The sequence below is a fragment of the Acromyrmex echinatior genome, chromosome 13 (assembly GCF_024713525.1).
Source record: "Acromyrmex echinatior isolate Ae372 chromosome 13, ASM2471352v2, whole genome shotgun sequence".
Classification (NCBI taxonomy): Eukaryota; Metazoa; Arthropoda; class Insecta; order Hymenoptera; family Formicidae; genus Acromyrmex; species Acromyrmex echinatior.
In genome coordinates this window covers 9,867,429-9,889,291 of record NC_141864.1, presented here as the reverse complement: position 1 = coordinate 9,889,291, position 21,863 = coordinate 9,867,429, and the positions used below count along the sequence as shown (strand labels likewise).

General features: G+C 38.1%; 1 long non-coding RNA gene across 3 annotated transcripts in view; it reads left to right on the top strand.

Moving 5' to 3' along the window:
- LOC105146130 (uncharacterized) overlaps positions 1-14,775 on the top strand; it is a 62,127-nt gene extending 47,352 nt beyond the window's left edge. For all 3 annotated transcript variants that reach the window (XR_846146.2, XR_846145.2, XR_015547148.1), the window contains exon 2: positions 14,380-14,775. This is a non-coding gene — a long non-coding RNA (uncharacterized LOC105146130). The remainder of the gene's footprint in view (positions 1-14,379) is intronic.
- Positions 14,776-21,863: the final 7,088 nt, after the last annotated feature.

The window sequence follows — 21,863 nt, the reverse complement described above, 5'->3', positions numbered from 1 at the left end:
AATGGATATCAGTAATATGTTGCGTCTAACCCGCGACCGGATGAGACATTACCGTCAGTCAAATTGCTCCGAAACGACTGTCAAACTCGCCGTTGGCCGTTATCTCCTTGTAAATTTTGTTTCCGATGCTCTTATGGAATCTGTATATAAATTGGGCGTTTAATTCGATATCGTGCGATATGACGTTAGATGAGATATGATATTATTTTCGAAAAAGTCCTGGAGTAACTCTTATATTTATCTTGTCAAGGTATACATTCTTTTATTTACTGAGTCTGCATTGACGTGAGTTGAAGTACAGTTTTATTGTATTAGGTACTACATTTTGAGTCTCAAATAAGTACCGCTTGCTTTTGAAAACTTCGTAAGGTTGATTGCGATCAGTATTTCCTGTAGAAATTCCTTTCTCAATGCAGTTATAGACTAGCTCGGAATTCAATTCCAGTTTGATCGTCGTTGTCGGATACGAATTCGCATTCTTTCGTTCGCTATTCTTCGATGACGTATAGATCTTCAATGAAAAATTCGACAATTTGACAATTGATCTTCTCGAAATTATATGCGCGAATACATAAATAACATACATTCGTGCGCGCATTGTGTATTTTATCACTCATTCCTTCGTTAAATATGTAATCCTTATTTATAATACAGCTTGCACAATAAAGTTCTATTGTTCGATAAAAATATTAAGGCTTTCATTGACTTAAACTTTATACTACAACTTTCAAAGTACGCTAAAAGATAAGACACTTTTTAAAAGTACACAAATGTAAATATAAAATTAAATTATTACAACAAACTTATATTACATAAAAACAAATAGCCAATATATTTTGTGTCTCACATAATAATTGTCCAGATATAACGGCTGCGTTCGTCGTTTATTGTATCTTAATCGTGAAACATCCGAAAGCTTTTTGCTCTAAAGATAGCACATGCCGATGCTGATTTACCCTCTTTTACAGTACACACTACTGAAATAGCTGTCCCCTTTTCATCGCCCTTAACCAAGAGAGCGATACGCCACGATCTGTTCGACATATCCCCAAACGTTCGAATCGCGACACGACGGGGGGTAACCACGAGCCCGTAACCATCGTTGACATTTCTCAAGTGCAACCTTCTCCCCGACGTCCCTCCGTTTCGTACTTGAAGGAAAGAAGACACGAGGACCCGCGATTAATCAGGATTAGCTGAAGATCTGACCCTTAACCCTGTACTGTCCACTGGTCGTGCGATGACCATCAGTCATCGAGAATGCTCCTCTTCCCTCCCTCCTCTCTATCCTTTTCGGGATATCGTCGCGGGCTCCTATAAACCGGACGATCATTACAATGTCATTAACTTTGACGAGCGTATAATTCGTGGCGGGCCAAGAGGTCAAGGGGATAAGCAATCTCTGCCAGCAAGTTGAGGTCATATCGATGAGATCGTAGCATCGACTGATCAAAATTTTACGGAATTAATAGATTTTTCAACGAAATCGCCAAAACCTTTGTATAAGCTAAAAGAACGAATCACGCCAATCTAACTAATGATGAGGTTTGTGAACATCTCGCAGGAGTCGCAATTAATAGAGAGAGTTTCTTCGTCGTTCGTGTAAACTATTATTATTGTTAGTTGTCACAAATGGTAAAGCGAATGAAATTAAATAATCTAATTTATACAATTGAGTATGGTACATGAAATCACAACATCGTGTGAGTGAACTAGGAATAAACGATCAAAATCTTAAAACCATTATTTTATAAGTGACCTACGTTAAATCGACTTTAACGCAGGACTGTAAAGTGACATTTCTTTACCAACGGTAATTCTCAGGGCGATGCTGAACGCGCAGGAGGAATTCGCGTCCGGCGCCAACGTCGTCCAGGGTGGAATTGAATTCCTGACTACCCCTTCCACGGCCAACGTTCAGGAAGGTGTTCCCGGCAGGACCAGCGCAGGTCACGATCCGGGGCGTTGGCCAATCCTATCCGATTTCAGTCGACTGCAGGTCGACGGCGAGTAGCCGGGATTTCCTATTGTTTGCCGGATGGACGGTAACGCGCACGTTGCACGTACGATCCGATCATGGATCACATACATACGCGCGTACGTGCATGCGTGCGTTTCAGAGCCTCTCGCGATCAAACAGAGGGGGTTCGGTTGGCGGTCTTTTGACGAGCATGTAGCGAATTGCGGCCGGTCAACGTACCGAGCCAACTGATGACCATAAAAAGAATAAGGAGAGGGCTGCAGATCCTCCGGAAGAGTCGTGCCGCGAAGAAACGGCCGAGCAACTACCGTAACGGATAATATGCTAATTCGCGGGTGTCTCCATCGCGGTCGGTGACCAACGAACTCTTTCCCGCCATCGTTAAAATGCTCGAATCTGAAATAATCCCCTCTTCTCCAGGAAAATTCTTTAGGTACTTTGGAAACTTATATTAATTTATTTTTAATCCTCTATTTGCAATCATTTTTTTACCCCTTTTGTTTGCAATCCGGTTTTTTCTGCTCTCAAAAAAAATGTGAAAAAATTCAGAATTACTTTTTAACGTCTCTATTACATAATCAAACAGTTTTTGAATGAGATATTTTAAGTGGAGGAAGCGGACTTTGCCCTTCTTTCTTTATTTTGGAGAAATTTGAGAGTGAAATTTCATTTGTGTGCCAAAAAAAGATTTAAATTACAGAGGATCTCTATAAAATTTGATTGTTCAAATTGTATTTCAATAATAATGATAGTGACATTCTTTATCTGTCGCGAATAGTCACTGACTGTGTTAATTCCAATCATTTATATTTATAGAGTTAAAAGGGGCAATTCTCTAATCTCTCTATTTTTAATTTCTCTCAATCAAGCGCCACTTAAATAGAACCTTATTTCCGTCCCTCTTAAAGCGATCGCTGGACCAAGTTTGCGTTAAGACCTGCCGTTTGTCCTAGCAGGTGGTAACCGGTTCTCTTTCCTTTTTGCGTTCCCTCCTGCGACAATGACCAATGGTCACTCGAGTTGTGCCGCAGAAGCAGCATTGAGAAGATCTAGCACGTGCCACGTCAGCTCGTCTTAATCCAAAGATCCACGACGGCGACTGTGCCCGTTCCAGGACCCTACTTTTTGCTTGTATATTCCCTGCACGCGCGCGCGCGCGCACGGTCAGTACGACGTTCCCGATCGGAGATCCTAGCGCGGGACAATATTTGGCAAAGGATAATTTCTGCTTCATCTTGCTAGTAGCTATTCCTGAAGTGCTGAGAGGACCGGCATATTTGCAAGGAAAATACCAGCGAATCGCTTACGTGGTAACTGCTCGTTTAATAACAATCGCGCGTTTGAATAAATGTTGCGGTGATATCAATGTAAAAAAGAAAACATATTTAATGTGACGATAAGTCCTAACATATTTCTCTATTAATAAAGATGCGCTTATTTTAAGAAAAAATGTAAGTGTTTTGTTCCATGAAGTACCAGGTGTTTAAAAAAATCATTTGGCATTTACATAGTAAATAATACACATCATACTGAGTAAAAAAGCCTTAGTGTAGAACGTAGGTCGAAAACTCAACCTATTCGAGCTTTCGATCTATGTTCACTAACATAAGATTTTTTTATTCATAACATATTACTCATAATGTATATTATGTATCATATAAATGCTGAATAGTTTATTTAATACAATCCTGTATATTGCATAGAAAATATTTATTACAATTTGTGTGAAGAAAAATATGTACGACCATAAAATCCTAAAATATTTCTTTATTGATATATATATATATTTTTATTGATAAGAACGCATAATCTTATCTTAAGGGAAAATGTTTTTCTCATAAAAAATATGTGTGTAATTAGTTTTAAGAATCTATTATAATCTATATACGAAATAATATTTGTACATCGAGCTACAACGTGAGATCTAATGTTTCAACAAAATTTAGCAAACAAGACGATATTAGAGTGACGGTTTATCATCGGGACGCGCAATTGCATCGTAAATGCAAATCGCTCGTCGACGGATGACCCTCGGAGCAACCATGCTGACCGATGTGTTGTTTCTCTTCTTGTCAGTATTCCATCAAGCTTCCCCAAGAGCGTTCCCCGGCTACTCGTTACTTTGATGGGCGGTCAAGAGTTGCACTTCTACACCTTGTAAAATAAATCGTTCGTCGGACCGCAGCGTTGTACGTCATCTCTATTCTGCGTTTGCTGGGCTCCGACTAACGTGCCTGGTTGATGCCGGGCGGTCCGTCATGTAAATCATTAATCACGGAACTTTCTTCGAACGACACGTTAACCCTTTCAAGCTGCATTTTTTTGTAGTGCGCAGAAAAATGACCCTATTACCGTTTATTAGAATGACTGAAGTACTAAGAGATTTTCAGAATTTGTTAATTGTTTAAACTACTGTCGAAATTATACGTATATCCTTACGTTTTATTACAAGATTTAGCAAAGAAATTAGAAATTTAAAAATTTATAGAAATTCCAAATTTGGAATTGCTGTAATAAATTTACTATCTCTTTATTTTGTATATTCACTAACACGAATTTGGGTAACAAGTTTTCATTTTTGAAAATTTATATTTCAAGTAGTTTTAATTTTAATTAAAATTTTACGCTGATAGTCAAATTACTAAGATACTTAGCATTAAAACTTTAAATAACCTGACTGATAGTGACATCAGAGGATTGCTTAAAGAGGAATATATCTCCTCTCTTTAGATAATTATTACATTGTATAATTATGGATTAGAAATTTGAATATAAAAGAGATTTCAGATATCTCTCCTTGCTTACAACAATTTGCTTCACGATTTCAGTTGCATTGCCTCGAAAGAGAGAAGCTTAACGTTTACATAGAATACTGTAATCGGATAACATTTTCAACCGTCGGATCCGCGACATTTCATCGATATGAGAATCCTTTCTTCGATGAGGTAGAAGGACTTCCGTTGCGCGTTGCATCCGAATAGAGATGCATTGTATCGCGGGACAATTGCGAGATGTTCCATCGCAAAGACGCACGTATGCAAAGTCCCTGCAAATAATTCCATCACTTTAATCCACTTTCCGTCGTGGCGGTTAATGTATGTCAACCGACACACACGCGCACACACACACACACACACACACGCACACGCACACGCACACGCACACGCACATACACACATTGCACGCGATCTGCATTTCTTTCTCCGCTCCCTTTTTCTCATTATGATCGATAGATTCTCGGGTACTCGATAATCCGAACCAGCACGATTTTGAATTTCCAACGGTTTCGTTACTGATTCCGCGTAGAGGGGATGCATATTAGATATTGTAACGTTAAATTCCAGCAAGGTGGTCGGAGAGGAAGACGTTGTATACAGCTGGTAGGGTTTAAATTTTTTGTGAGAATTCTTTTATGTCAGTGATAGAAGTTTCAAATCAACAAAATTCTAAGTAAAATAAAAAAAAAAATGTTCTAAAATCTAAAATCCTTCGAAATTGAAATTTAAACCTCGATGAAAATTTAGACTAAAATTTTAAAGTCAATTGGTATGTTTGAAAAGCAGAGATTTGCATTTAGACTTCATTCATATATGTTACTTACAACGTAACTGTTTGAATATGACGGAATGGTAACTCATACATTTTAATCTCTTCTAATTAAACTACTTTCTCTCTTTCTCATTTGTATGCTATAGAGAGACAATTTAAAAAGAGAAAGTCTGTGCTCGAAAACTTAATAACGTAAAATTGCAACGCGTTCGACCGCCTCCAACGGTTTTAGCATTGATTCCAGGTCGGTGGCATAACATTTCCTTAGAATTCGCCTGCTAACCCATAAATCGGTACGTTACACCGTCACCGAAGGGGTAGAAAAAAAAATCAAGAGACACAGAGGCGGCATAGAGAAGCCAGAGGGAAAAAGGAGAGCAGACGACAAGGAGGCATCAGCGCAGAGAGGGAACATTATAATGTTAAAGGGATGCTACCTAGCTCTGGAAGAGCGAGAACGAGACGGAAGACGCTTTGGAAAGCCGGCGCAAAAGGGGAGAAATTAAAATGTAAAAGGGATGATGTGCGTGGAAAACGGAGCCTGCTCCTCACCACGCCGCATCCCCATTTTTCCCTTTCTCCAGCTATACTTCTCTCTTTCTTTCACTCTCTCTCGCGATCCAATCTTCCTCCTCTCGCCCGCATCGGCCCCGTTTCTCTCTGGTAATCGACTAGTCCGCTCGCTCTACTTACAAAAGAGGGGATTTTGCTAGGAAATTAAAATTAAAAGGGGCGGCCCGCGTTGTTGGTCGAAGGGTTGCACGTGTTCCTTGGTGCGCGAGAAAAGATATGCGAGCCTTGGTTCGTCAGATATACTCTTGCTTCGCATCATGAAGCAAGTAATATCCACGCAAAATTCTTGCGTGCCTCGTTCAACATCTAGTCAGCATCTAACATATTTTTGTAGGCGGACATCAAATTTTTGATGAAGTACATTGTGAATATTATGATATCGCTTCATAAAAAAAAAGATTCCTTGCTTGTTCAGTAATAATAAAAATTCGGGAAAAGGGCACGAAATGACTGAATTTTCTTCTTACAACAAATTTCCATTCTTGCCAAATAGAATTTAACCAGTCAGATATTGCGGAAAATTTAAATTAGAAGACATAATCTATAAAATTAATTAATGATTAAAATTAATCGTGAATCAAATAAATAATAAATATTTCGTATATATTTCTCCCCACGTTATTTCTCTCTGAAGCAAACATTTTCTCTTGATTTTTCGCAATCTTCCCGAAGCTCGTTGATGAGCGTTGAGTATCCCGAAAGAAGTTCTTCGGTCGAAAAATGCGAACAAGTATTCTCAGAACTCGAACGAGAGCTTCTTGTCGATTGCGTCGGGATTATCTCAGCTATAGATGATACCGATCGCTGGGGGTAAGTGTATTCCTTCGCCGAAAGGAACGTCGTTCACAATGGTTACAGGTGATCTTCTCCGCTTGTGAGAACATTCCCACAGCATCCCTACGACTTGTCACCCCTTCCTCTCCACGTCTATTCCGGATAGTAAACTCCGTTCTTTTTCGATGACTCTTTCCCTTTCCATCCCTCCTCCCTCTCGTTCTTCCTGCGAAGCATCTCTTCGGAACGGAAGGTGCTATAGTTGCACGGTTGCACCCCTTCCGGGGATCGACGCCGTGGCCCAAATAAGTTCACCCCTCGATCGGCCCGGGGATCGTATAATAGGAGACGGTTAGGGGATATATTCTCTTCCGGGTATGCTCTCTTGCGAGATACGTGCACATGTGTACACGAGCTGGAAGCGGGAAACATTGGGCGGCATAATACGCGTTCGCGACGGGACGCCATTGTACTGTAGACAGAACGACCGGCAACAGGAGCCATCCCCGGCGCTCATCTTTACCTGAAGAATCGGAAGCGAGAAATGCCGCGAATTCGCTCTGTCCTAATGAGAGAATTAGTGATTTTTTTTCTTGTGTTGTCTGAGCGAATACAATTCTGAATAAATTGGCAGTCTTTTAGAGGTGTGGCAGTGAAAAGAATTATTGATATTGGCAAAACTTGTTTGCGTCAATGTAACAAGTAAAAAGTAGATATCGATATCGCCGGGTATGCATAAATTAAGAATAAATCAAGTTGTCGGTTTTGCTATTATTTTGGAAAATATACGTTTACAAATATTCTCTGATATGTATCTCTCTTATATCTCTGAAAGTATTTGAAATATTGTCCAATGTTAATAACGTTGTTAACAACAGTTGTTTACAATGTTACAATCATTTCCAAATATACGTTACTATTAATCTTTTTTTTTTACTGCATACGTATTAATAATCATAATTTATTATTAAAACAATTAAGAAAAATAATTTTATTTTCGATCAAAACGGATCTTAATGCTAATATTTCTTTCAGTGCGAATTTATATGCAACATCAAAATTATTAATATTTTTATGAGATGCTTATTAGCATCAAAATTATTAAATTGCTTGCTAATTTAATACACGAAATTATTATTCGTAATTTGTTTTTAATATCAAAAAACTTTATTAAATGTTTTTAAAATTAATTTTATTTACCTATTGTAAGATACGAGTATGTTTGTTAATAAAAACATATTTCAGTTAAAATCATGATTATTTGTTTGGACAACATTCATTAATTATAATAAATAGAAAAATGCAACTTTTTCTTATTTTTGTATATGAAACTAGTTTATCAAAGAAATAGGCAATGCTATATTTTTAATGAAGTGAGTACAAGTTATAAAAGATGCGGTTCCAACACTTTCAATCTCTCATTGCGAGGACCTGTTTTCGTATAAATAAATGCGCGGACGTTTGGAAGGAACAGGTGATGCCAGATTTTCCTTTTCATCAGTCAGGGTGAATTGATCCCTTCTACAAGGTACAAAGGTCGATCGCTGTGAAGAATTGACTCGTTTCGGAACCAGAACTCGAATTGACGACCACTGACGCTCTGACCCTAGGTATTCGACTTCCGGTTTCTCATCTGGACCTCTGACCATCGAACAGGTCCCTGTCAAAGTCCCATTAAGGTATCGTTTCATAGACGACGACCATATGATGAAGCAATGAAAGTTGACGGGAACATACCCCGTTCTTAGAAAGCAGAACTTGACATTTCCTCAGTCCGAATGGTTCTCAGATTGCTCTGAAAACTGAACTGACACGTATCAAGTCCTACGAATTATATTTTCTATATTTTCCAATATCATTAAATCTTACAAAAATTTCTGAGAAAAACGGGAGCATCTGTGTCAACAAATATTCGAATATCTAATTGTAAGATATGTTTTTATTAATAATGCATATATAAAATTAATTTCAAACATTTAATGAAATTTCTCAAAGTTTAAAAAAATTACGAGTCTTATTATTTTATAAAATGATTTGATAATAATTACTTAACTAAATGCAAATTTATGAAAATTATGATAAAAATACAAAAATAATAAACAATCAATAACAAAATTCATTTCTAAATTGTATATGTGAAATAAATTTCCTTAAAACTATTTAATATTTTCATTAAAAAAATGTTCACGTGTTAAAATAAAAATCGCGATTTTTCTTGAAAGTGAAGTTGACTTGTTTAAAGACAACAAAATGAAAAACAGCATAAAACTGATTATAATAAAATCGAGAGATGAAGCTTCACTATGTGATCTGGATTTAAAATGCAGAGAATTCTATCTGAAGATTTCATTCATGTGTCACGTCTCTGGTTATCTCTTAATTCAAACTGGTATCCGAACATGGACCGGATACACTACAGTCTTGGCTTTTCGAAATCTGCTATACTATTTATTTTTTGGTATATGGACACAGCATTAGGACCTATACAAATAATAGTATAAAGCATACATCTATGAGAAAATTTAAATACTTTCAGAGAAAAGTAGTCATGAATTTAACATCAAAAAGAAAAAATATATAGATTAAATACAAGGAGAGGCTAAAATTTAATTAAATTCAGATAGAATTTTGCTACTTTAGGAAAAACGACAGGAGTAAGCAAATCTTTACACACACTAAAATCTTTATCTAAGGATTAAATACTCAAATTGTGTAAGTCGAATGATGGAAACGGCGGCACGAATAGTGGCAAAAGAAGAAGCTATCAAGATAGCTTGTCTCCGTAGCAATATTTATTTCTCGCGATCCAATCTTATCACTATTACTTATCGTTCAGAGAGCTCCTATCTCTAATAAACTTATACTCGTTCAATCGCCGCGGATCAATGCTCAATGCCGCCACGAAGTAGTCGTGCTCGAAATGCCCATAAATACCACGACAAATAGTACCTCGCAATAACCGGACTAATTACTCGCCGAATCCGATCCCTCGATCGTGAGTCCTGATCCGTATTGCAGTACGAGATATACTTTGCGATAAAGGCGGTTACCATGAGTTAAAAGAGCGAGCAGTGATAATCGGAGAGGTCACCCCGTGGGACCTACGAGGGTCATCGCAGTCGAGGGAAGACTGATCGGCCGGGCCCACGAGAGAGTCTGGTCGCGCGAGCTCGTCCTCGGACCGGAAACACGCTCCACTTCGCGAGTGATCGGTGTTCAGCACGCGCATCGCAGGTTGTCCGGTCGTGCGAGTTGCTTCAACGACCGAAAGCATGTCGCCGTCAAGGTGGAAGTTTCGTCAACGGTCACTTTTCTTGGATTGGTCAGGGTCAACGGTGAACGCGTGGACGATAGAAAGTTTTCAAAATCTGGTCTGGTTGGATAAACAGGATCGGCACGTACCGGTGACCTCTTCATTTCGAGCTAGTTACCCGAGTTACTCGCTCTTTCGTTGCGTTGGGTCGTGTGTCAACGAACTGCTGGTTGAAAAGTGTTACTAATAATCAAGGGAGCGAACGGTAGATTGTAGATAGTGAGAACTTTAACAAAGCGGAAACTTGTAATGTAGATCATTCTTATTGTTAACATTTTTATTATTTGATATCTTATAATATTACACCTCTTGCAATGGGATTTCGCAATGTAGTTCACAAAGATGTCTTCCATGTGAAAGAAAATATTTCACTTCGCCATCGATAATCATGAATGCTATCACTAGTATTATTTATTTTCGATATAAATTTTTGACGTTTTTCGTTAGAAAATAATAAATAACAAAGAATATTAAAATGTGTGTCGATTTTACAAATATTCTTATAATTTTTTTCATTTCTTAATTGATTGCAATGTTTTATGACTGTTATAATTTTTCATGACATCGAGGTTATGCGAGAAAATAAGACATCAGAGCCGAATGTGACTAAGATCCCGGTTATAAGACGAGATGGTTGCAAGACAGGATTGGCACGTTCCTCGTTTGATGTTTGGCGATTTGGTCTTCCGACTGGAGACGGGCGGTCTTTCCGGGTGTCTTTCCGGTCAGTCAGGGTCATGTGTCGACGGATTATGAGGTGGCCAGCGCTGCTAATGGTTGTACGATGATCTTGACCCGTGAGACACGAGCGTGTAATCCGCCACGCTGGCTAGGGTTGTAGGTCACTGCGACAGGGTCTCTCGTTCTCCAAACAAGTAATAAAAGCAGATATGTGACTGCAAATACAACGTAAATTAGCGACAGCCTAGTGTTGGGCCATTCAAAATTTATGGCATTCTCAACAATATCTGAGAAATACAAGGAAGTTTCGTTGTTCTGTGAATTTCCTATAAAGGGTCACAAAAAATTGGAAACTGTATAAGAAACACGAGATTGCGATAGATAAGTTTAAATTCTAATAATAAAAAAATGATAATTTAAAAAGATACTTGACTTGAAAAGTCTCGAAAGGGTGAAGAATACTCGGGTTTTCGCGGATGCGAAAAACAATGATGAGTCCAGGTAAACAAAGTCATTGTCTCGCTGACGATACGGATTAAAAGTAAGCAGCTGTTTCAGATGGTAGACGGGGAATGATGCCGTCAGTTGACGAAGGGTGGGAAAATAGAAACGCACAGCAGAGTCGTCCTCAGCCGAATCGGATGCTGTAAGGGAGTGATCTTTCGCGTTCAGTGACGTCATCGATTTCGACGTGGCAGCTGTTGCCTTCTGACCGTACCTACCCCAAGATTGATTGCGAGATTAGTCCAAGTATCTTCGTTAGTGAAGGGATTCTAGTTTGGTCCGCACCGGCAAACTAATACTTGTCTCGCGACCAAAAGATCACTTTCACAAACTGTTATCCATTCGGACCATTTTAGCTTTTGTTTCATCACAATGCACATCAAATAATCCCGTATTGAGGAAAATGAGAAAATGACATTATTATTATAAACTTAAAGATAGGGATTTAAAAATTATTGCAAGTTTGATTTCAATTTTAACTCCTAATTATAATTTGAATGAAAATTGAAAATTGGAAGTACTTTGGTCGTAATCTGAATTAAAACTGTAATGTGTAAATAAAAAAATAGCGACATGCAGCTGTTGGCCAGAGATTGAAATCGAAAACTTGAAGCCTTGTATTCCTGACAAGTGCACACGTCTTCTAAAACTGCCGCCATCGGAGACAAGGATGTTGCTCGTTAACAAAACGGCCTCAAAGCCACGTACGACGTACGATTTCGTAAGATTTTTCAGGTGTCCAGATGATAAACGATCGCCATACGTGCGAACGCATCTCCACGTGGATTTTCGCGAGCGCCAAGCCTTTCGGAGAAATGAACCTGTTGCGGAGCTTTATGAGCAGCATTAACATACTTCGTGTTTCGCGTGAGCTGTGGCCGCCACGAGCTTAAGTGCATCATGGATGGTGAAAATATTTCATTACATTAGCGCAAAGAATGAGAAAGAAAAAGGGAGGGAAAGAAGCGTTTACTGCTATCTCTCGGAATTATTCTTCTCTGCAGGTACAATATATATGCAAGCAACATGCGCAAACAAAATGGACTTCAATTTCTAGGATTATCCATAAATAAATGCAACCATAAATTTTGTGTTTATGATGGAAAAATATCTGCGTAGACGTGTCGACAGCATCAACGAAAAGTATTATATTTTTTTTTAACAAAGTTTTCTTCTTTTCTTTAGAAATCAGAATCGGTTAAAACTCACGTACATGAAACATATATAATTAAGGAAAATAAGTTTCGTGACCCTACATGAATTTGAATATAATATCTCATTCACAATTCTATACCTTTGAGAAAAAAGTTATTGTAAGTGCCAGAAAAAGTTACAATATTTTTATAACAATTTTAAAGTTGTAATGGAGTTATAAATTTTTAGTTAAAATTATTGAAAAAAATGATTTATTGTATAACAACGTATTAGTGAACGAGAGAGAAAGTTTCTAAAGTAATTATTTAAATATATATAAGTAGATTAATCTCTTTCGGAAAAAAATAAACTATTTAGCAAGAAAATTGAACTATAAATATTGATGACATAAATATGATTAACAATTTGACTCGGTTTTTCTCAAATGTAGTCGATTTGATTTTCACGTGGCATCGTCCTTTCGATATCTTTCCTGTCAAAAGCAACTCTGTCCGTAAACTTCTCTGAAGCTTCAACTGAGCGAAGCCCAATCATCCGTCTCGCTTCGCCGAAAGCATTCTGCGGACTTTCCCGCACTAAGCCTTACGATAACGCCGACGTCACGTTCTCGACGGCTGCGAATAGCGGCGGGTTTCGACGAGGTTTCGGCTTTCGATGCATCAGTTCGCGCGCGTGTGCATACGAGCTGGCAAGTATTGTTTGCACGAGGATTCCAAGCTGTGAAAATAATTGTGTGCCGAGCGAAAGACAGAGAAACCGCGAAGACCGAGCGGAATAGCAGTGGAGATGGCAAAGGGGGAGGAAGGGAAAAAACGGTTCCCAGGATTCGAATAGCTTCGTATGTCTCCTATAAAGAGAAGATTGTTCTGGCTTCATTCCATTCGCGGGGGGATAGATGAGGCGAGGGGTCTTTTCTTCGTGGCTTCGCGAAGGGTGACTGAGAGGGATGCTGCTACTGCTGCTGCTGCATCTGCCCCTTTGGTGTAATGATATCTGAAAAAAGAACTACTGCATTCAGCGAGACTCCAGGCCATCAATTTGCCTCCTAAATAGGATTCGACGAAGCATGTCTCTTTCTTTTTCTTTATTTCTCTCTCTCTCTCTCTCTCTTTCTCTTTTTTTCTCTCCTTTGATAGATATTGACCTTTGTGACTTCCAGGATTTAATAAAAGGAGAAATATTAAAATCTGCCGAGTTTTTGCATTTCGTGGCATCGTCTCTTCGTTTTATCAGTATTATTTCGATTCATCGGTATGATGTAATTTGTACTTTAGATGTAACAATATTACGATTGTTATATGCAGTTTATATACATATATGTAATTAATCCTCCGTCGATAATGTGAAATTATCACCCTTCATCCGCAATGTGGATCTTCGAACTTTAATACAGATTTTTATATTGTCCTGGACTGTATCAAAATCTGAAAAAATGTTTATGTATATATATTTGTGAAGGTTTTAACAGTGAGTTTATTATTATGAAAATTTAATTGTACTTCACTTATTTTTTTACAGATTTAAATTTATTGACCTTGAATTCACTATCAAAAAATCAACTGTTTCTTTAAAATCTAACATTGTCGGTGAAAGGTTAGATAATGTAATTAAACAACAACATTGTCATAACGAAAATAATGTTTATTTAAGTTGGTTCAGTAAAATATCTCGAACTCTTATGGATATTTCACGTTGTTTATTCAAGCATTTTCTAAAACATGATAGTGTTACAATGAAACAGATTCTTTGAATTATAAACTTATATTGATCTTTCTTTTATAAAATCTTTAAATAATAAAACTGAGAGATTATTATATTAACGAGAGATTATCGATCTTTCTGTTTTCAGAGATATTTTCGGACTTTCACGAGACAACCATGAAATCAAATGGACTAAGGAAAGCTTCGACGAGGGACTTAGAACAAACAATGCTGAAAACCATCGTCTATTGAAAGAAGGCCAACAATACATTTCAGAGGAAAAGAACTTTCTCGCTTTAGGCCTTCTCGAGGAAGAAGAAGATAGAGAAAAGCCGTTCTACGAAGATGCTCAGTCATTTAACATCGTTACATTTAAAATCGAAATTTAATTATGTAAACGCGATGCACTAAGTTATTTAAAATTTTTATAATAATATAAATAACGAGAAACATTTTTAATAATAAAAATGAAAGAATTTTCAATTTATTAATAAGAAAGTACACAGAAATGTAAAATAAAATGTGTGAGGCATTTGAAACTTCAGGTGTCGTTTTTCTTTGAATGTAAATAAAATAAATTTTATATCGTATTATGTAAATGTTACATATATATTAGGTGTTGGAATTAATTCGTAGCGTTTTACAAGTGATGGGAAGTACTTTCATTAATGTATTTTTTAATGCTCATGTGAAATAAATAACATTCTTTCATTAAAAAACGCTAATATATTTAAATTATTTGGTACATATATTACTTTAAAATAATACTAAAAGGAAAGAGATGAGAATGAAACTTGTAGAGTTAGTTATTAGACTAGCAACCATAAATTTCGGAAGCTTCAAATACATATTTCAACTGAGAGAACCAGCATACCAAAGATATTTCCATAAAACTTCCATGACTTCGTCATGGTTGAATATATACAGTGAATACATGTTTACAATTTTATATTGCTCTTCTTGGAAATTTTATCTTAAGTCAGTTTTGAAAAAAATAATAATTTAAATTAAAATATATATATATATATACTTAATGAGTCATCATATTAAAAAATTATAATAAATTATAATAAATTACAACAACTTTTAATTATTGTGAGGGATGAAGTATTTTTTAGTGTCTAGCGGTATGGTAAAAAATATATATATATTGATAAATGCAATGATTTCAATGAAACTTCATTATCTATACAATTTCGATCACAATATAAAAAATAAGTTTAATTAATGACGTTGCGATTTTGAATGCATCGTTTCGACCATCATTTTTCACGATTAACAATACAATGACTTTTCTGGAATTTTTCGAAGCAAGATGGTCATTTCAAGGGCATTTCTGTATTATTCGCGTGAAAAGAGCAAAAATGTATACTATTGGAACGTAGACCGAGAGGGAAAAGAAGAGAGATATAGAGAAAAAGAAATAGGCGTTGCAGTCCGGACACCCTATATTTTGGTCTCATTTTACTAAAAGCCGATCGTATTTCACGATTCCACTCGTCGCGAGGACAATGTGCCTGCGTGCCGTTTTCCATTTCTCTCTCCCCTTCTACTCTTTTCTCATTTCCTCTTTCCTCTACTCCTCCTCGCTCCTTCCAAATTCGTTTTCACGAGACGCGCGACTAACTCGACTTAGGGAACGAGAATCTCTCTTTTCGTGCTCCCGTTTTTTTTTTCATTTTTTCCCTTTCTTTTTTCTATTTCTTTTTTCGCCTCTGAAAAACCGCGCATTGAAACGCATTGAGTCGCGGTCATTTGTCCGCAATTTGACCATAAATGAAGCCCTCAACGAGGGATGTTTACTCGTCGCACTAAATTCCTCTCTCAGATCCTTTTCCTACATCCGTTCGACTTTCTCCCTTTTTTACGCGTTCGATGCTCCTTTCGGTGACACTCCTATCGCGAGTGCACGATATATCGCAGTGGGTTCAAACGGCACGCACCATGGAAAATGTAGGAAAGCAGGAAGATTCGTTGCGGGCCACGACCTCGCGAAAAAAATGTCGCTTATAGTAAGATAAAAAAAGACATGAGAAGCCCAAATATACGTTGAGTTTCGTAGTGTAAATATTCTTTTGCTGTATTAGATACGAAAAATGAAAATGAAATGGAAGGTGCAGAAATAAAATTAATAAAATAAAATTTTCATCGAGCAGGTAAACACGAAAAATTCTTAATTTTGCGTAAAAAGAATAATTAAAATGGCAATCAATTTTTTATTTTGTCAAATATAAATTCAATTGAGATTAAAACTTAAGTGAGAATTGATTTGACAAAAAATTGCTCTTTAAACTACTATAAATGAAATTGTCTTATAACACAATATTTCATTTTACATATAACAGTTTATATTTTATTAAGTAAATTCTTATCTCCAAATTTTACATTTTAAGAAAATAATGCAGGATGATTCTAATTCACTTATCTTATGATTCAGAAATAAACTGAAGACATTGTTCCATCACGCGCATATTTTGCTTTTTCCTTATAACTTTAATTTATATCAAACAATATCATACAAATATATGTAGCAATAGTCTCCACAGAGAGATTTATAATTTTTACATTGCATGATCAATCAACGTGCCTTTTCGACACGGACCGTCACGAAACTTTCTCATGGGATCTAAAATTACATCGATCGCAGCGACGAGATAATCGTATGGCTGCTAACGTAATAATTGGACCGCTCACCAATGTCGGCGAGCGTACGTCGACCAATGAGAGATTGCGCTACGTTAAAAAAAATGGGGGGAAAATGAAAGAAGGAAAAAAAAACCTCTACAATGATCCTACCGAAGGACTCGGCCAGCAAGTCGTAAGGGGGAAAGTCGCGACTAGGGGGAATCAAATCAGACGAATCGTAGGACGAGCTGGACGATGAACGAGGACACTTGAGGACGCACGAGGACACGACAATGGTGTCCATCCGTTCGTCCGTTAGGAGGATCTTCGCAAGGCGGCGCGTGGAACCGTTCGTGTACAGATTTGAATATTAATTTAGGGTCGTCGACGGGGCGACGTAGGATATTGCCCCGGGGTCAGCGGCAGGTCCGACGGAAGAAGGATCCCCGTGTCCTCGTTATCCGTTGCTGCAGCCTGTTAATAAAGCGCCGCCACCCCTGTCTCTGCTGGCCGGAATAGTGATACCATGTAACGGACCGTGCGTCGACTCGTTCGCCCATATTGTCGTTGTGCTCGTAGGACGTAGGTACGTGGAAGAAATTGCGTAACGGACGAGGCGCTTCCTCGCGGCGGAACCGAGCCGCCAGGTAAAATTATGTAACGGGCGGTAAACGCGGTCGTTACTTTGTCAGAGGCGTCTTGGCGCTAAGATACGATAGCCGTGCCGCTGAAAGGGTTAGTCGAGAATTTAAAAAGAAAGGCCAAGACTCATTTTAAAGTCCCGTATCTTAAAGTGGCTCGCGCTGCAGAAATGCCGCGAGTAACAGTAAAGAGTATCAAGAGTGTTTATCAATATTAAGTAGTACCTAAGATTTCACTCGCAGAACGTAAACTAACAGCAAAATTACATCAATTTCTTACACTCAGCGATGTAACGTAATAACACTTATTGTATATGACAATTACATTATTGAGAAGGAAATTATAATGTAATATTACTGATGTAATATTACTGTTAGTTCGTGTTCTACCTCTCTTGCACTTTTGTAAGCTTTTAAACGCCCGTATTATATTTCTCAAATAATATATCGTATAATATATAATATCGAGATTGCCGTGATTGTTTAAATATTCTTTAAACTTTTTGCATCTTTGTGGAACGTCTTTCAGATATTTTGTTTCTCTTTGGATAATATCTCTTCCAATATCGATTTACTAGGTAAATATAATATGGAAGATAATATATGTGTAACGATAAATAGAAAATTTTAAAAGGCTTATCTTCTTAATATCGTTCTACGAAATTCTTTGTCTGGATATTAATGATCAAGTGTAAAACGCATAAATTAACTGTGAATCTATTACTGTCATACTTCATTTTATCTGATATATATGCCTTTTCGTGAACAAAATGACCGAGATAAAAAGAAGACAGTGTAATGTACTCGACGGGAGAAGTTGGGTCTACTGGTTCCAAAGGTTGCGATGTAACGGACTATTTTATGACCTGGATATTATCTGGTCATCGTTCCTGAGATTTATACGAGTGAAATCGACTAGAAATCATGGTTCCTTCGGGATAAATAGGATAATACGTATGATTAGTATCTACTTTCTAGTAGAAGCTTCCCTCAACCTATTATAGCGTTCTAGTAAGAATATTCATTACGGCCCGTTTGCGATATTAATAATTCACGCTGCGTTTTATATATTCTTCCTCAGACTTGGAATCATAATGCAATAAGTAATAATAGCATAATAATGATAGCAATTGATCGAAAATAGTTTTTTGAATAAGATCAGATTTCAGTCCATTAAAAGACAAGTGAAAATAGAAATAAAATCTTTTAGTCTTTAACTTATTGAAAGGTCAAGAAGATTGCTATTTATTTTGTAAACATGATTTTCAATGTTTATTTAATCTATCGCATTCACTGTAATATTAAACATCTTTCTTTTTTTTTTTTTTTTTTAATGATTGCTTTCAATTGAACTCTCTGATGCAATCATTCAATAAAAAATAGACGTCAGAAAATCTCATTTATATTTCTCTTTTACGAGCTCAATCAATAAATCTACAGGTCTCTTAGTAATTTTTCGATAATTCTCTAAAAGTGCATTATGACATTTAACGTCACATTTCACCGCGAGCGATAGAATTTGCAAATCGAGAAGGTTTGTAGAAACGCGGAGAGGAGAGGCCCGCAGAATCCGACCGGAATTTCGCGCATTACATGCAGCCATTAATTACAGCCAGACTTTTGACCACCATGATCGGTACATTGCGTCGGCGAATCTGATATACTAATGATCAATGATCCATCGCGCGCCTATAAATAGTAACGTGGTATTAACGTGGTCGGCGGGCCTTTCGTCGATCTCAAGGCGACTGAATACGGCAGATCTGATTGCTCGGTTCTCGGAAAGGCGAATTAAGGATTCCGCTTTCGAGCAGCATACCGCCATCGGTATCGGCGATCGGCGATCGGCAGTGGTATCGCAATGTCGTAATAACAATGTCTGACTCCTGTGAGCGCGACAGCGGGGGAAATTAACGTTCTCGAAATTGATTGAGCCAGGAATTATGTCCCTCCATCTTTTATTCTTGTGTCGCCGCTTTTACAAAAGAACCGCCACGTGCAAGGTAAATTCATGGATCGCCGCTCGACTAAATCGAATTATCATATTAATACCGACGCGTCATCGTCTCATTACTCATTTATGCCGGGCCAATATCTCATAAACGTCCAGCGCGAATATAAATCTGTAATTTCGCGGCAAGGCGATCGCTGGCGCGATTTCCAGAAACAGGGGCGGTTCTCCGCGAAACGCGCACTGTTTATGGAAATCGATGACATTTAAACTTTACGTTCACGATTGTCGGAGGGGGATCCGTAGAACGACTCTCTGCTCGGGCGTGTTTTACAATTTTTGTAAATTCTGCGTAGAAATATATCTTCAAGCTCGGTTATATTTTTTACTTGGTAATGTCCTAAGCGATTGGTGATAAACCCATCGAAAAGTCATCGTCAACTATTTATATTTACACGATTTAACGTTAGACGTTACTCTCTGATTTTCATACATTGTTTCTAGCTCCTTTTCCAGAATAGAAACCTACGTGCTAACATTTCTCTCGAAGACGTATCTATAATCCATGAAGAAAGTTTACATAAGCGCGTGGTTTGGAATGCTCGAGTGTTCGTAGTAGAGCGATCGAAGACTCCTCAAAGGATACCCCAATTTAGGGACGATTTGATCCTCGGATTCGAACTCACCTCCGGCGCGAGATCGAGAGTCCGAGTCTCACGCACTCGAAATTATTTCCCGGAAATTCGCGCCGACGAGAGATCATTCCCGCGAGCGAGGGCTGGACAAAGGCGAGCATGAAGGGGGAGGGAAGGCGCAAGAAGGAGGGACCTCGTTTTTTTCCCCTTTTCTTTTTTCCTTTTTGTAAGGCGAACGCCGCGCCGTGATTCGAGCAATAATTCAATTAGCCTGGAGGATTTAGTGGCGTTGCCGCTATAATTCAAGGCGCGCCGCGCGAAGAGTGGTAGAAATAGAAAGAGAAAGGGCGGAAGGGCGGAGGGTGGGAAAGGGAGGTAGCTACGGAGTTAGTGCGCAGGCTAGAGGACCTACCTTGGCATAAATTAGAAGAACAATGCGCGGGACCAAGGTGGACGAGCGTAATGGCGTCGGACAGAGGCACCGTGGAGGACACTAATATCATAAGCCGGCCGGAAGAAACGGACACGTCCGAAATTCATGCGCGTTACATATCACGTGTCCAGCGCAGCGAACGTGTGTTAATTGGTCCCGACATTGCTTTCTTCCTACCGAGCTCTTTAACTTCGCGCAATCTATCCACAATATCCAAGTTATCTCGCGACAAACAGAGAGAACTGGGACCTAAGGCTAATTCCATAATGTGCTCTTTGTTTCCTGTTTTCTTGCTGTTTGTCTCTTGTCTTATTGACCAAAAAGGCAAGAGACAAACAGAGACAAAAAACAGACACTAAATGATTATCTAACAATCCACATAAAACAGTTCTCTTGAGAACGCCCATAGGATAGTTTAGGATATCCCAAGAACGTCTTTTGGAACATCTCCTGGAGAATCGTGGTAATAACAAAAGAGACGGAAACAATAGATAGCCACGATTTGCCCTTTGCCGTTCACTTGAATGCAATTATGAAGATAATCACAATCATTACAAAGATTATTTTTTTTTATTCAATGGATTCTTATATATTGAATTATGCCTCGCCAGTTTGAGGGCGAAAACGTCGGGGAAGGACTAACGATATAATATTGGACTGCGCAAACCAGGCCCAAGAATAGACGTAGAGATTCATGCGTAATGCATGCGACAGGCGTGTGTGTGCGATGCGTTGGGATGCCGCCGTTGCCCTCCCGAACAATTAGGAAAGGGTCCCCGGTCGTCGTCGTCGTCGTCGTCGTCATCGTCGTCGTCGTCGCGAGCGAGAAGGAGCCGGTGGCATGCTGGGAAACATCGGGACACCTAGAATAACCCAGGGGTTGCGATTCCATTTCGCTGGGAACCGTTATATTGCAACGTCTTCTGAAATTAAAACGCTTGGACTGTTTCCAACGTGCGACGGATGGACGACTGACGGTCGTCCCGTCATTTCATTTCTCATGCGACGCCGATGGTCAACGATTGCACCATATGATTGCACTTCTGAATCATCGTTCTTAACACAAAAAGTTTAGCATCCAATATTCTTTTCGTTAAAGAAAGATTGAATATCATCTACTCCAAGCGATAAAAATACATAAAATTTGATCACAAAGTTTATCAAAGTAACAAACTGATGTCATTTGTCGTCATTTTGATATCAAAATTACATATTAAAGATACCATTTTGATGTCAATCAATAATGACAATTAATCAGCTTGCTATCTGAATGTGTGTGGTAATGTATATTTAAAGAAACAAACTCTGGAATGTTATATCTCATGATACCAAAAAGATTTTATGAAT